This window comes from Aotus nancymaae, unplaced genomic scaffold (assembly GCF_030222135.1).
Source record: "Aotus nancymaae isolate 86718 unplaced genomic scaffold, 86718_ANA_hifiasm-v0.15.2.pri h1tg000018l, whole genome shotgun sequence".
Lineage (NCBI taxonomy): Eukaryota > Metazoa > Chordata > Mammalia > Primates > Aotidae > Aotus > Aotus nancymaae.
Genome location: NW_026988430.1, coordinates 20,795,106 through 20,810,438, shown reverse-complemented (window position 1 = coordinate 20,810,438; position 15,333 = coordinate 20,795,106).

The window sequence follows — 15,333 nt, the reverse complement described above, 5'->3', positions numbered from 1 at the left end:
CATGGTTGAGCAGCCATCACAAATGCTGCCATGGCTGTAACTGCTCCTGTGATAATACACTTTATTGCAATTATTTCACTCAGTCATTTAATTCTCAGTTCAAAAAACATATTTACGGCCGGGTGCTCATGCCTGTAATCCCAGCACTTTGGAAGGCCGAGGCAAGAGGATCACAAGTTCAGGAGTTTGAGACCAACCTGGCCAATATGGTGAAACCCTGTCTCTACTAAAAATACAAAAAAAAAAAAGCCAGGTGTGGTGGCAGGCACCTGTAGTCCCAGCTACTCAGGAGGCTGAGGCAGGAGAATCGCTAGAACCCAGGAGGTGGAGGTTGCAGTGAGCTGAGATCATGCCACTGCACTCCAGCCTGAGTGATAGAGCAAGACTCCATCTCAAAAAATGAAAAAATAACACAAAAAACATATTTACGGAGCACCTACTATGTACCAAGTACCATTCAAGGCATATGGGATATACAGGCAATGAAACAAGGTCTTATTCCTCATGGAAACCACTTATATGTAGAGATAAAGAAAGAAAAAAAAAAAGATTGGAAGAGAAAGAAAGAAAAAGGAAAGGGCTGGGCACAGTGACTCACTCCTATAATCCCAGCACTTCGGGAGACCGAGGTGGGCAGATCACTTCGGCCCAGGAACCCGAGACCAGGCTAGGGAACATAGGTGAGACCTTGTCTCTGTAAAAAATACAAAAATTAGCCAGGCATGGTGGTGGGTACCTGTAGTCCCAGCTACTCAGGAGGCTGAGATAGGAGGATCACCTGAGCCCAGGAGGTTGAGGTTGCAGTGAGCCAGGATTGTAGCACTGCACTCCAGCCTGGGTAAAAGAATGAGACCCTGTCTTAAAAAAAAAAAAAAAAAAGGAAGAAAGGAAGGAAATGGTGATAAGTGATATGAAGAAAATAAAACAAGGTAATAGAATAAAAGAGTGTATGGAGGAGGGAGGGGTGAAGTGGGGCTAGAAAGGGCGGATATGAGCAGAGACCTGGTGAGTGAGAAAGAGCCAGACATGAGATAATCCAAAGAAAAACCATCCTAAGTGAGGAGACCTCAGAACACAAGTCCCCGAGCAGAAACAAGCTTGATGTGTTCAAGGCACAGAAAGAATATCCATGTGCTTGTGGGTCGCGAGGCTGCGGGTGGCAGATGGAATATGTAGGACCTTGAAGACTTTGAGTTTTATTCTGATCGCAGAGGAGCAGCAAGGTCTGCTTTATACCTTGAAAAGCTCACTGTGGTTATTCTTTAGAAATGTACTATAAGGGGCATGAGCCGAAGTGAGGAGATCAGGTAAGGAGGTTATTGCCGGAGTTCAAGCAAGACATGGTGGCTTGAACTAGATTGTAGCATTGGAGATGACGAAAACCCGTCAGATTTGAAATCTCTTTTGGGGGTAGAGCTAACAAGACTTGCCTAGGGGTTAGATGTGGGTGATGGGTGTTGACAGAGAGGAATCAAAGCTGACTTCTTGGTTGTGAACCTAGTAAATTGGGAGTATGGTGGTGCCGTTAAATGAGATGGAATTGTTGGGAGAGATTACTCATTTCGTGTCTTTCTCCTCCTCTAGAGAACCTGGAGCTAATCAGAAGTATCATTCATTACTTCCATGGCTAAAAAGTACAACAAATTTTTTTTTTTTTAAGATGGAGTTTCACTCTTTTGCCCAGGCTGGAGTGCAGTGGCATGATCTTGGCTCACTGCAACCTCTGCCTTCCGGTTCCAGGCGATTCTCCTGCCTCAGCCTCCCAAATAGCTGGGATTATAGGTGCACACCACCGCCCAGCTAATTTTTGTGTTTTTAGTAGAGATGGGGTTTCACCATGTTGACCAGGATGGTCTCGAACTCCTGACTTCGTGATCTGCCTGCCTCTGCCTCCCACTGTGCTGGGATTACAGGCATGAGCCACCGCACCCGGCCCAAGTACAACAAATCTTAGTCATGGCCATCAACTCACAATGTTCTTAGTAGGAGCTCTACTGGACCGAAGCCTTCTCCAGGAATATGCCCTCAACCTAGTGCACATCCACGTGATGACCCAGGCCAGGAACCTGGAACCCAGCCTAGAGCCCCCACTTCCTCTCACTAAAGGATACAAACAGAAAAGTAACTGAACACTTCCTGTGCCAGACACTGTGCTAAGCACATGGATCTCATTTGATTTTTGCCACAACCCTGTGCCATAGGCGCCATTATTATCCCCATTTTACTAATGGAGAGACTTAAGCTTCAGCAACTTGATCAAGTTCGCTGCTAGGAAGTGTTGGGTGGAGCCATAGCCTGTGAGTTAACCAAGCTACTACCTCCTGGTGAAACAACCCATGACTCCCACGGCTCTGCCTTCTTTATCAGACTCTCATCTGTCTCTTCCTCTCTATCCCCACGGGCACTGCCCTGGGTTAGGCATTTCACCTTTTCTCACCTGCATCCTCCTCAATCCCTCCCTGCCTCCATCCAGCCTCTCTGCCTCTCTCTAGTCCTTCCTTCCATAACTGCCCAAGTGGAAATGTGATGTACATCTGATAATGGCATGCTTCTGCTCGAAAATCGTCTTCCCCCCACTCCGTGAGGAAGGAAACAAGCTTGAAATTCTTCAATGGCTTCTTGTTGCCCATGAGTTAAAACCTAAACACATTACAAGGCCCTGCAAGACCTGGCACCAACCTCCCGTGTGGCCTCTTTCTCTCTCCTGCTGTTTCCCTTGAACTCTGTGTTCCCGGCATACCAGACACATGTGAAATCTCAGGTCTGATGACTGGGCCAGATGTCCCCTCTGCCCACAATGCCTCTTCCTTTTCTTCTTTTTTTTTTTGAGACAGAGTCTTGCTCTGTCGCCCAGGCTGGAGTGCAGTGGTATGACCTCTGCTCACCTCCACCTCTCAGGTTCAAGCGATTTTCCTGCCTCAGCCTCACAAGTAGCTGGGATTACAGTCACGCACCACCACGTCAAGCTAATATTTGTATTTTTCATAGAGATGGGGTTTCACCATGCTGGCCAGGCTGATCTCGAACTCCTGACCTCAAGTGATCCACCTGCCTTGGCCTCCCAAAGTGCTGGGATTACAGGGTGAGCCACCGCGACCGGCCGCCTCTTCCTTTTCTATTCTGTGCAACCCCTGTGCTTATTCACACACACACACACACACACACACACACACACACACACACAGCTTTTCTATTTGGTGATTCCCACAAATTATTTGAGACTCAGCTCTGAAGACGCCATCTGGGCAGCCCTTCCTCACACTCATAATCAGATGTAGGCACCTCTTCCTCTGACACCACCCCTTCAGATCTCTGATGAAGCAAATTATTTTTTATTGTAATTTTCTCTTTACAAACTGTCTCTCTTAGAGAATATAAGGTCTCTGAGGGCAGGAACCATAGTTATGTTGTGACTGTTGTATCCTCAGCATCTGTACATGTTCGTAAATATTTATTTTTATTTATTTATTTTTTTGAGACGGAGTTTTGCTCTTGTTGCCCACACTAGAGTACAATGGCGTAATCTTGGCTCACTGCAACCGCTGCCTCCCAGGTTCAAGCAATTCTCCTGCTTCAGCCTCTGGAGTAGCTGGGATTACAGGCATGTGCCACTATGCCTGGCTAATTTTTGTATTTTTAGTAGAAACAGGGTTTCACCATGTGGGACAGCATGGTCTCAAACTCCTGACCTCAGGTGATCCACCTGCCTCGGCCTCCCAAAGTGCTGGGATTACAGGCGTGAGCCACTGCACCTGGCCTAATATTTGTTAAATGAATAAATAAATGTCTTTTTGAAATGAATTGATCTTCAAAGTAGATTCTGAAATCTGGGAAACACTTTGTCCTCACATTTTCCTTTTGTTGGACTTATTTCCCTGGGGATTTTTGCTACAGTGGGGCATAGGTTGGAGATTGAATATATAGTGGCTAAGAATATAGACTCCAGGCTGGCTGTGGTGGTTCACATCTGTAATCCCAGTGCTTTAGGAAGCTAAGGCAGGAGGATTGCTTGAGCCCAGGATTTCGAGGCTGCAGTGAGCTATGATTGCACCACTGCAATCCAGCCTAGGCAATAGAAAAAAAGAAAAAAAGAAGTCACCATCTCAGCCTGTTTTATTTACTGTAAAACTGAGTTAATAATAAGACCTACCTTAGAGGGTTAATGTGAAGGCTAATGAAAAAGTACATGTGGGCTGGGTGTGGTGGCTCACACCTGTAATCCTAGCACTTCGAGAGGTTAAGGTGGGCGGATTGCCCGAGCTCAGGAGTTGGGGACCTGCCTGGGCAACATGGTGAAAACCTATCTCTACAAAAATACAAAAACTAGCCAGGCGTCGTGGTGTGTGCCTGTAGTCCCAGCTACTCGGGAGGCTGAGGCTCAAGAATTGCTTGAACCTGGGAGGAGGAGGTTGCAGTGAGCCAATATCACACCACTGCACTCCAGCCTGGGCAATAGAGCGAGACTCTGTCTCCAACAAAAAAAAAGTACAAGAGTCCATGTGGAACATTTGGTGTCTGGCACAGGGCGAGTGCTCAATACGTATGAGCTATTATTAGTAGATCTTTTCCTGACAGCTTCACTTGACCCCATTGTGTCACCATCACTTTTTGAACCAAATGTCTGGAGTCTGGTTCTCAAACATGGGCACTCAATTTTAGCAGGCTTTACATTTGCCATCGTACTGGGTCACCCTGGATACTAGGCCTTGGGGGACATGGATCCAGATGGTGTCTGAAACTAGGAGTAGCCTTTTGCTTGCAAGTCATGATTTATTGCCTAGAAACGGAAAGTAAGCATTACCCACCAGTCAGCAGATTACCTGAATTCTTCAAAAATCCCACCAGTCTGTTCCCTGCTGCCCCTCGCTCTTTCTCAAATTTGGCAAAACAGAGGTGACTGGTGATTGGTACAGCAATTTACCCTTGGAGGAAAGGAAGTGGGATGCACAGACCCTCAGGGTAAGCTACAGAGTGTTTTGTTCCTTCCGTTGGCTACACAGGGGTGTGTGTAAGAAAGCAACTCTGGGCTGGGCGCAGTGGTTCACGCCTGTAATCCCAGCACTTTGGGAGGCGGAGGTGGGTGGATCACGAGGTCAGGAGATTGAGACCATGCTGGCCAACATGGTGAAACCCTGTCTCTACTAAAACTACAAAAATTAGCTGGGTATGGTGGCACGTGCCTGTAATCCCAGCTACTCGGGAGGCTGAGGCAGGAGAATTGCTTGAACCAGGGAGTCAGAGGATGCAGTGAGCCCAGATTGTGCCACTGCACTCCAGCCTGGAGATAGAACAAGACTCTATGTCAAAAAAAAAAAAAATTCTGGGTAGACAGAGACCCCAGTGTGACAGTCCCATCCATGGCTGGAAGAAAGGCCTTTCTTTCAATACTCAGGCAGAAGGAGGAGATTGTAGTCTCCATCCAGGCTTGAGTTTTCTAGATGCCGAGGTAAGCAGCCTCTTTAAGAAGTCATAATTATCTCACTGGAGTCTTGAATTAAATAGCCAAAATTATAAATTGCGAGATTGACCAGGCATGGTGGCTCACATCTGTAATCCCAACACTTTGCGAGGCCAAGGTAGGTAGATGGCTTGAGCTCAAAAGTTCAAGTCCAGCCTGGGCAACATGTCAAGACTCTGTCTCTACCAAAAATACAGAAAATTAGCCAGGTGTGGTGGTGTGCATCTGTGGTCTCAGCTACTCAGGAGGCTGAGGTGGGTGAATTGCTTAAGCCTGGGAGGCGGAGGTTGCAGTGAGCCAAAATCGTGCCACTGCACTCCAGTCTGAGTGAGACCCCTATCTCAAAACAGATAGATAAATAAATAAATAGCAAATATGTATGCCAATGGAGTGAGGAGTGACATGATTTAAAGTAACAAAATGATTCCTCAATTAAATGACTCTAAATGACTCTTCCTGTCAAATGACTTTTTAGAGCCATTAAGAAATAACATAATTTTGGGCCAGGGGTGAGGTCTTCTTTTAAATATGCAATCCTTTTTTTTGAAACACAGTTTTACTCTGTTGCCCAGGCTGAAGTGCAGTGGTGCAGTCTCAGCTCACTACAACCTCAGCCTCTCGGGTTCAAGCAATTCTCATGCCTCAGCCTCCTGCGCAGCTGGGATTACAGGCATGCATCCCCATGCTTGGCTAATTTTTGTATTTTAGTAGAGACGAGGTTTCTCCATGTTAGTCAGGCTGGTCTAGAACTCCTGGCCTCATGTGATCTGCCTACCTGGCCTCCCAAAGTGCTGGGATCACAGGCATGAACCACTGCACCTGGCCTAGTTTCTTATAAATGTAAACTTCCACCTTACCATATGACTCAGCAACTCCACTCATAGAAATTTATCCAAGAGAAATGAAAATATAGGCACAATATCCACAAAAACCTGTTCACAAATGTTTATAGCAGGTTTTTCAGAATAGCCAGAAACTGGAAAGCAAACAAATGTCCATCAACTGGTGAACATACAACGGCATTATCTTTACAATGGAATACTATTCAGCAATGAAAGGAGCAACGTATTGACACACAACATTATGGATGAATCTCTAAAGCATTATGCTAAGTGACAGAAGCCGGACTCAAAAAGCCTTGTATGGCATTCTGAAAAAGGCAAACTACAGGAACAGAAAACAGGATTGTCAGGGGCTGGGGCTGGAGGAGACAGGTGATTACGAAGGGGACATGAGGGAATTTTTTGAAGTGATGGAAATATTCTGTATCTTGACTGTGGTACATGACAGGTATACATGCCTGTGTACATTTGTCAGAACTTGTAAAACTGTACACCTTTATAATTATTTATTTATTTGAGACGGAGTCTTGCTCTGTCACCAGGCTGGAGGGCAGTGGTGCTATCTCAGCTCACTGCAACCCCTCTGCCTCCCAGGTTTAAGCAATTCTTCTGCCTCAGCCTTCCAAGTGGCTGGGACTACAGGCACCCAGCTAATTTTTGTATATTTAGTAGAGACGGGGTTTTACCATGTTGGCCAGGATGGTCTTGATCTCTTGACCTTGTGATCCACCCACCTCATCCTCCCAAAGTGCTGGGATTACAGGCGTGAGCCGCCATGTCCAGCCTATAATTATTTATTTATTTAGAGACCGGATCTCACTCCATCACCCAGGCTGGAGCACAGTGGTGTGCAGCCTGGAACTTCTGGGCTCAAGTGATCCTCTACCCTCAGCCTCCCCAGTAGCTAGGACTACAGGCATGAGCTACCATATCCAGCTGATATTTAAATTTTTGTTTTTTGATAGAGACAGGGTCTTGTTATGTTGCCCAAGCTGGTCTCAAACTCCTGGTCCCAAGCAGTCCTTTCGCCTTGACCTCCCAAAGTGTGGAATTACGGGTGGGAGCCATGGCACCCACCTCTTTTTCAAAGGTGAATTTTACTGTGTGTAGATTATATCTGATTTGCAAAAACAAATGTGCATCTATCTCCCTGGTTTTTGACTTTCATAATCCTAGGCCATCAAGGGTAAGAACAAAGAGACTCTCAGTAAGAGCAAAGTATTTGGAAGAAAACACCATAAATGAAAGCCATGTTTCCCCACATCCATCTCTCACTTAAAAGGAAGGGAAAGGGATTTCCTAGAGCAAAGGGAAGAACAAGGAATGAGAGAGATTAATGGGGCCTGGAGACGAAGAGGCTGGTCCTAAAGGGACCGCACCGAAAGGTCTGGAGTCCACGTTCACTGACTGCGTAGCCTCTGACTTCATGGGCTCATACATTGCTTGCATCCAGGCTGTACTTGTGAGGACTTCCTTTGGGCAACAGAGAGCACACGACCCTCTTAACCAGTCAGCTGAGGGATTCTTGTTTGTGCTTCTAAGACTTTGCTCAGCTCCCTGTCCAACATAGCCCATGTGGAGAAATCTGCCTCTTTGCTACTCCCTGAGGAACTGCTAATCACCCCATTCTTCCCACCACTTGTACTTAAGTTGGACTGAATGGAACCACTCGAGGACCTTCCTTGCCCACCACAACACTGGTTATAGAAAACACTTTTTTTTTTTTTTTAGACAGAGTCTCGCTCAGCTGCCCAGGTTGCAATGCAATGACTCATTCTCTGCTCACTGCAACCTCCACCTCTCAGGCTTAAGAAATTCTCCAGCCTCAGCCTCCAGAGTAGCTGGGATTACAGCTGCGTGCCACCACGTCTGGCTAATTTTTTTTGTATTTTTATTAGAGACAAGGTTTCACCATGTTGGCCAGGCTGGTCTCAAACTCCTGACCTCAGGTGATCCGCCCATCTTGGCCTCCCAAAGTGCTGGGATTACAGGCATAAGTCACCGTGCCCAGCCAGAAAACATCTTTCCACATGCTTTACTTACGTTTCCTGTCCTCTAAGCTTCTCTCTCATTTACCTTAGGATTTCCAGTGGAATAAGGTAAAAGTTAAAACAATCTCTCCTTTCACATATGTTCAATAAATATCACTAGTTTCCTTTTGGGTTAGAGTTGGAAGGAAGAATTCTTTGGATAGTGAAGCATCCATATATCCACTTGATTATTCCTTCATCAAACCTTCATTGAGCCTTTAGTCTAGGTAGCTATAAAGAAAGAGTCTGGGCTGGGCACTGTGGCTTACGCTTGTAATCCCAGTGGGAGGCTGAGGTGGGAGGATCACTTGAGCCCAGGAGGTCAAGGCCACAATGAGCTATGATCATGCCACTGCATTCCAGACCGGGCAACAGAACAAGACCCTATCTCTAAAAAGAAAAGAGTCTGTGTCCCTGCCCTCAAGGAAGGGCTAGGGAGAGACACAGATAATACAACTCAATAAGGACCAGAGCAGAGGCCTGGGCCAAGGGCTACAGGGACCCAGTGGAAGAGGGGCCATGGTGGCAAGGCCCATGGGAAGCCTTTCTAGAACTTTACTTTCTAGTCCAACCAGTAATTGCTGTGGCAACTCAGACCTTTCCTTTACTGGGCAACTACCCACTCCCCTTGTTGCATAAGCATTCCCATCGGGGACAGAAAACTCCCTAAGAGCAGCAGCCTTGTCTCTGTCTCTAGCATAAAGCCTAGCTCATAAATATTTGTTGAAAGAATGTGTGAGTGATTGTCTTGGGGATATTTAGCATTTGTCAAATCCCTGGAAAGACATACAAAATAAAACATGTTTAGAAAGTACATGCTGAGGATGGGTGTGGTGGCTCACGCCTGTAATCCCAGCACTTTGGGAGGCTGAGGAGGACAGATCACTTGAGATCGGGAATTTGAGACCTGCCTGACCAACATGGAGAAACCTGGGTGTGGTGGCGCACGCCTGTAATTCCAGCTACTCAGGCGGCTGAGGCAGGAGAATCACTTGAACCCGGGAGGCAGAGGTTGCAGTGAGCCCAGATTGAGCCATTGCACTCCAGCCTGGGCAAGAAGTGCAAAACTCCGTCTCAAAAAAACAAAAACGAAAACAAGCAAACAAAAAAACAAAGAAAGTACATGCTGGGAGTTAAATGATGAGAACTTACGAACACAAAGAAGGAAACAACAGACACGGGGGTCTTCTTGAGGATGGAGGGTGGGAGCAAGGAGTAGAGCAGAAAAGACAACTATTGGGTACTGGGCTTAATTCCTGGGTGGTGAAATACAACAGACCCCTATAACATGAGTTTATCTATGTAACAAACCTTCACATGTACTCACGAATGTAAAGGTTAAACAAAGGAAGTATATGCAAAAAAAAGGATCATTATCATCCATGATATTGAGAATCCTCCTCCTCTGTGCAGTGTTTTCCATGCATTTTCTTTTATTTTTTGGGACGGAGATCTCACTCTGTTGCCCAGACTGGAGTGCAGTGGTGGTGAAATCTTGGCTCACTGCAACCTCCACCTCCTAGGTTCCAGCGATTCTCCTGCCTCAGCCTCCCAAATAGTTGGAATTACAGGTATGCACCACCACTCCCAGCCAATTTTTGTATTTTTAGTAGACAGGGTTTCACTATGTTGGTCAAGACGGTCTTGAACTCCAGACCTCAGGTGATCCACCCGTCTTAACTTCCCAAAGTGCTGGGGCTATATGTGTGAGGCACTGCGCCAGGACTTCACATGCATTTTCTACTTTGAATAACATAAATCCATGCCTTGCCCTCGCACTACTGAAGCAATAATCATGACCATTTCTTCAGCTCTGCAGTGCCAGGCTTTCTTTATGTGCATGATCTCACTTAGTCCTCAAAGAAACTTTTTGTTTTTTGAGCTAAAGTCTTGTTCTCTTGCCCAAGCTGGAGTGCAGTGGCACAATCATAGCTCACTGCAGCCGTAACCTGCCAGGCTCAAGCAGTTCTCCCACCTCAGCACCCCATGTAGCTGGAACTACAGGTGCACACCACCATGCCTGTCTAATTTTTTTATTTTTTTGTAGAAACAGGGTCTCACTATGTTGCTCAAGGTGGTCTCAAACTCCTGGGCTCAAGTGATCCACTCACCTCGGCCTCCCAAAGTGCTGGGATTACAGGCATGAGCCACTGTGCCTGGGCTGTAACCCTTTTTTATAGATGGGGCAACTGAGTCTCAGAAGGTAGCTGATCTGGCCAGATGTGGTGGCTCATGCCTTTAACCCCAGTACTTTGGGAGACCAATGTGGGAGGATCATTTGAGGCCTGGGCAACATAGACTCCATCTCTACAAAAATAAAAATGCAAAAAATTAGCCGGTGTGGTGGTGCACACCTATATAGTCCCAGCTACTTGGGAGGCTGAGATGGATCGCTGGAGCCCTGGAGACTGAGGCTACAATAAGCTATGATGGCACCACTGCACTCCAGTAGCCTGGGTGACAGACTGAAACCCTATCTCTTAATTTAAAAAAAAAAAAAAAAAGGAAGGTAACTTACCTATCCAAGGTAACCCATTTAACTAGCAACAGAACCAGGAGGTCTGACTTGGGAACCTGAGTTATTTGTTGTTGTTGTTGTTGTTGTTTTGAGAGGGAGTCTTGCTCTGTCGCCAGGCTGGAGTACAGTGGCGTGATCTCAGCTCACTGCAACCTCCGCCTCCCAGGTTCAAGCGAGTCTCCTGCCTCAGCCTCCCGAATAGCTGGGACTACAGGCATGCACCACCATGCCCAGCTAATTTTTGTATTTTTAGTAGAGACAGGTTTCACCATGTTGGCCAAGATGGTCTCAATCCCTTGACCTCATGATCTGCCCGCCTTGTCCTACCAGTGTTGGGATTACAGGCGTGAGCCACCACGCCTGGCCTGACACCTGAGTTTTAAACCACATGCCTGTGCATCTTGTGCCCACTGGCAGAAAAAAACTTTTGTAGGCATTCTTGGTTGGGCATGGTGGCTCACATCTGTAATCACAGCACTTTGGGAGGTCGGGGTGGGGTGGATCACCTGATGTCAGGAGTTCGAGACCAGCCTGGCCAACATGTTGAAACCCCATCTCTACTAAAAATACAAAAATTGGCTGGGTGTGGTGGCGCACATCTATAATCCCAGCTACTCAGGAGGCTGAGGCAGGAGAATTGCTTGAACCTGGGAGGCAGAGGTTGCAGTGAGTCGAGATCGTGCCACTGCACTCCAACCTGGATGACAGAGTGAGACTCGGTCTCCAAAAAAAATTAAACAAATAATACAGGCATTCTCCTGTTGAGTTCTGCCTGCCTTGTCCCACTGCTTGCTTTTTCAGACAAGCCTCCCTCAGGCTAAACCTGGGTTTACCCAAGGCAAGAGGAAATGTCGGATGCACTGGACTCAGCAAGTCCATGCCAGTTACTTCTGGGAGAACGCTGATCTTTTCTTTGCAGGATGACTACCCACTCTCCCTTTAAACACAAACTCCCAAAGAGGTCCCTCCTACAGCCAGGGCTCCAGGAGGTCAGCGGCTCTCTTTTCCCTCCAGCCTCCTCTCTCAGATGGCTGCGAGTTCTCGCAAGTAAACTATTTCTTTTATAATATCATTGAGATCTAAAACGAAATGAAATCTGAACCTTGGGTATGTCTCGTCGCCATGGAAACGGCTTCAAGCCTGAGTGCCTCCAAGAGATATGGGTGCAGTTCTTCCAACTGCCCTGGAAATAAGTGACTGAGAACTGGGCAGTGCCGGAACAAGGTCCTGTTGAATTAGCAGCAGTTTTAATAACGACCACAACAGGCTCAACATAGGATTAGGTCATCAGTAGCAGCATCAACCTGTATTTTCAATTTTCAACAGTGTGCTGGCTTGGTCCAGAACCAGCCAAACAAATGACAGCACAGATCATTCTGTCTGCATTGGGAAGGGATGCTTTAAACTCTATTAAGGTGGTGCAAAGAGCGTGGTAGGAAAAAAACATAAACAGTAATACATTTTAAGAACATTCTGTGGAAGCATTTTCGCTTCTGGGAATGGGAAACTAAAATTTCCCCAAGAGGCTTCATTATTAAAGCCATAAATAAAACATCCCTGATTCAACTGCTTGGTTGCTTTGCTTGCATGGCCTTGCTCTGGTGAAGTGGCTCAGAATTTGAGGCAGACGTGTCCAGGAGAAGCTGGGGAGGCGAGTGGATTTGACAGCACCGGGCCTCCTCCTCTCCAGCACGTTGCCTGCACACCAGAGCAGAGTGCAGGGATAATGAATGCATTTTGCTGTATTGAAGAGCACCGGAGACGGTTAGCAGAAAATTCAAGGATGATTTTTCTAGCCGATGTTCCCCTACCTTTCTTCTTGCCATAAACGTACACACTCTCCTCTAGAAGTAAAAGCAAGTAGTATGGTGCAAGGACCACTAGCTTGGTTGCCTAGCTGGCCTGGTTTCAAGTCCCAGGGTTGCTGCTTATTAGGCCCAGTAATCACGATTACTTAACTTCTCTGGGTGTCGGTCCCCTGTGTAGAGGTGGGCTTAGATGGATGAGTGTTGAATCCTAAATATCCTATGTGCTCACAGTGTTCACCCTAGTGAGTTCCAATTAATCAGTAAAAAGACAAGTCACACTTGCCAAGACCCATCTGTGCTGGGCACTTTATGGTTATCATTATATTTGACCTCACGATAATTTATGTGGTTGCTGGTATTCCCTATTTACAGATGACGGAAACGAGACCTCATAATTGCAGTGACTTTCTCCAAGTGGTGAGTGTGTAAACATGCAACCAGGACTCAATCTCCATCTGTCCAACTCCAAAGCCAAGGTTCTTTCCACATGACGCTGTTGCTTTCTGAGCTGAGCTCAGGATAAATCATTACTTTAATTGAAAATAAATATAACTCACCGGGCATGGTGGCTTACGTCTGTAATCCCAGCACTTTGGGATGCCGAGGCGGGTAGATCACCTGAGGTCAGGAGTTCGAGACCAGCCTGACCAACATGGAGAAACCCCGTCTCTACTAAAAATACAAAAAATTAGCCAGGCGTGGTGGCACATGCCTGTAATCCCAGCTACTCGGAAGGCTGAGGCAGGCGAATTGCTTGAACCTGGGAGGCAGAGGTTGCGGTGAGCCGAGATCTTGCCACTGCACTCCAGCCTGGGCAACAAGAGTGAAACTTTGTCTCAAAGAAAGAAAAAGAAAGAAGGGGGGGCGGGCAGCGGGGGGAGCTGGTGGGAGGAATGAAGGAAAGAGAGAAAGAAAATAAATATAACTCAATAGTCTCAATAGTTCTCTCATAGTTTTCAAATAATTTGCTAATGGCTCAAAAACTTCAGCTTCTCTAGCTATTCTGTCTCTCATTAAAATAATTTCTTATCATTGGGAATTACAGGTACATTACATGCAACATTAACTTTCAATCCTTGGCTTGTTCCAAGCTGCCCTGGAGAATTACCTCTGAATGGCTCCATAGAGATGTTGTCATATGTTAGAAAACCATAGTCACTTTCCCATGGGCAACGGTTTGGATGTTTTTTATCTTTTACAATCATTCTGAGCAAGTGAAAGCAACATTTTTTCCCCTCAAAATAAATATAAGGCTAAGCATGGTGGTGGCATGCCTGTAATCCCAGCACTTTGGGAAGCCGAGGCGGGTGGATCACTTGAGGCCAGGAGTTCGAGACCAGCCTGGCCAATGTGGTGAAACCCTGTCTCTACTAAAAATACAAAAATTAGCCAGGAGAGGTGGCACAAGCCGGTAGTCCCAGCTACCCGGGAGGCTGAGATAAGAGGATCACATAAGCCCGGGAGGTGGAGGCTGCAGTGAGCCTTGATCATGCCACTGTACTCCTGCCTGGTTAACCAGAGTGAGAGACGTTGCCTCCGAAAAAAAAAGAAAAGAAAAACATAAAAGCATAATGCCACAATCAAGAGGGCCGAACTCCTGTAAAGCTGATCTGCTGTAAAATAAAGGTATACATCCCTCAGTTCTAAGCTCTGTGTTTCCAATGCTTGAAAGGCCAGGATTTCCATTTTATGAAAGAAAAAGAAAAAAAGAATAAAACATGAGAGAACAAAATAGCCATGACATTTTGGGTGTGTGCTCAGATCTGCCAGGAAGTTTCCTTCTGGTAGATTCTCACGGCAGGCTGGGGCCACAGATCGGGTGTGGGCTTCACAGAATCAGAACAAGAGTTAAAATCCTCACTTTGGCTGATGCCCTTTTTGGCCTCAGCCCACCTGCACCCAGGTGATAAAAAATAAAAAATCCTCACTCTTTCACAGACATGCTATTTATATTTCTTGAACCTCAGTTTCTTCTTCTGTAAAATGGGGGGATTGTGAGAACTAAACAAATAATGTGTATAAAGAGCAAGTATATTCTCCATCCCACTCTCAATTCAAAATAGACTTGTGCCATGTGTGATAAATATCATCTTCCTTTTTTTTTTTTTTTTTTGAGACAGAGTCTTGCTCTGTTGCCCAGGCTGGAGTGCAGTGGCACAATCTCAGCTCATTGCAACCTCTGCATCCTGGGTTCAAGAGATTCTCCTGCTTCAGCCTCCCAAAAAGCTGGGATTACAGGCACTCACATCACCACACCCAGCTAATTTTTTGTTATTTTTAGTAGATACGGGGTTTCACCATGTTGTCCAGGATGGTCTCGATCTCTTGACCTTGTGATCCACCTGCCTTGGCCTGCCAAAGTGCTGTGATGACAGGTGTGAGCCACCGCGCCCAGTCAACAATCATCTTCTTCTTGACTCCTTACTTTGGGCTGAACCTTTTCTACAGATTATCTAAGGGAAATCAGTATTTCAGCTCAGTTGCTCACAAGCCATGTATTGGCTTCAGATGAAAGGCTTTATGAGTAATTGCTTCAGCAGAAAGCAGGTGCCCGTGAGGGTCCAGTGGTCCTGTGTGAGGGTCCTCGCTGATGTGGCTGGAGATTTGGCCCAAAGTGGGCAGGACTAACAACCCCTCATCCTCTCACACTGCAAAATTAGTACCACAGCTTTCCGCT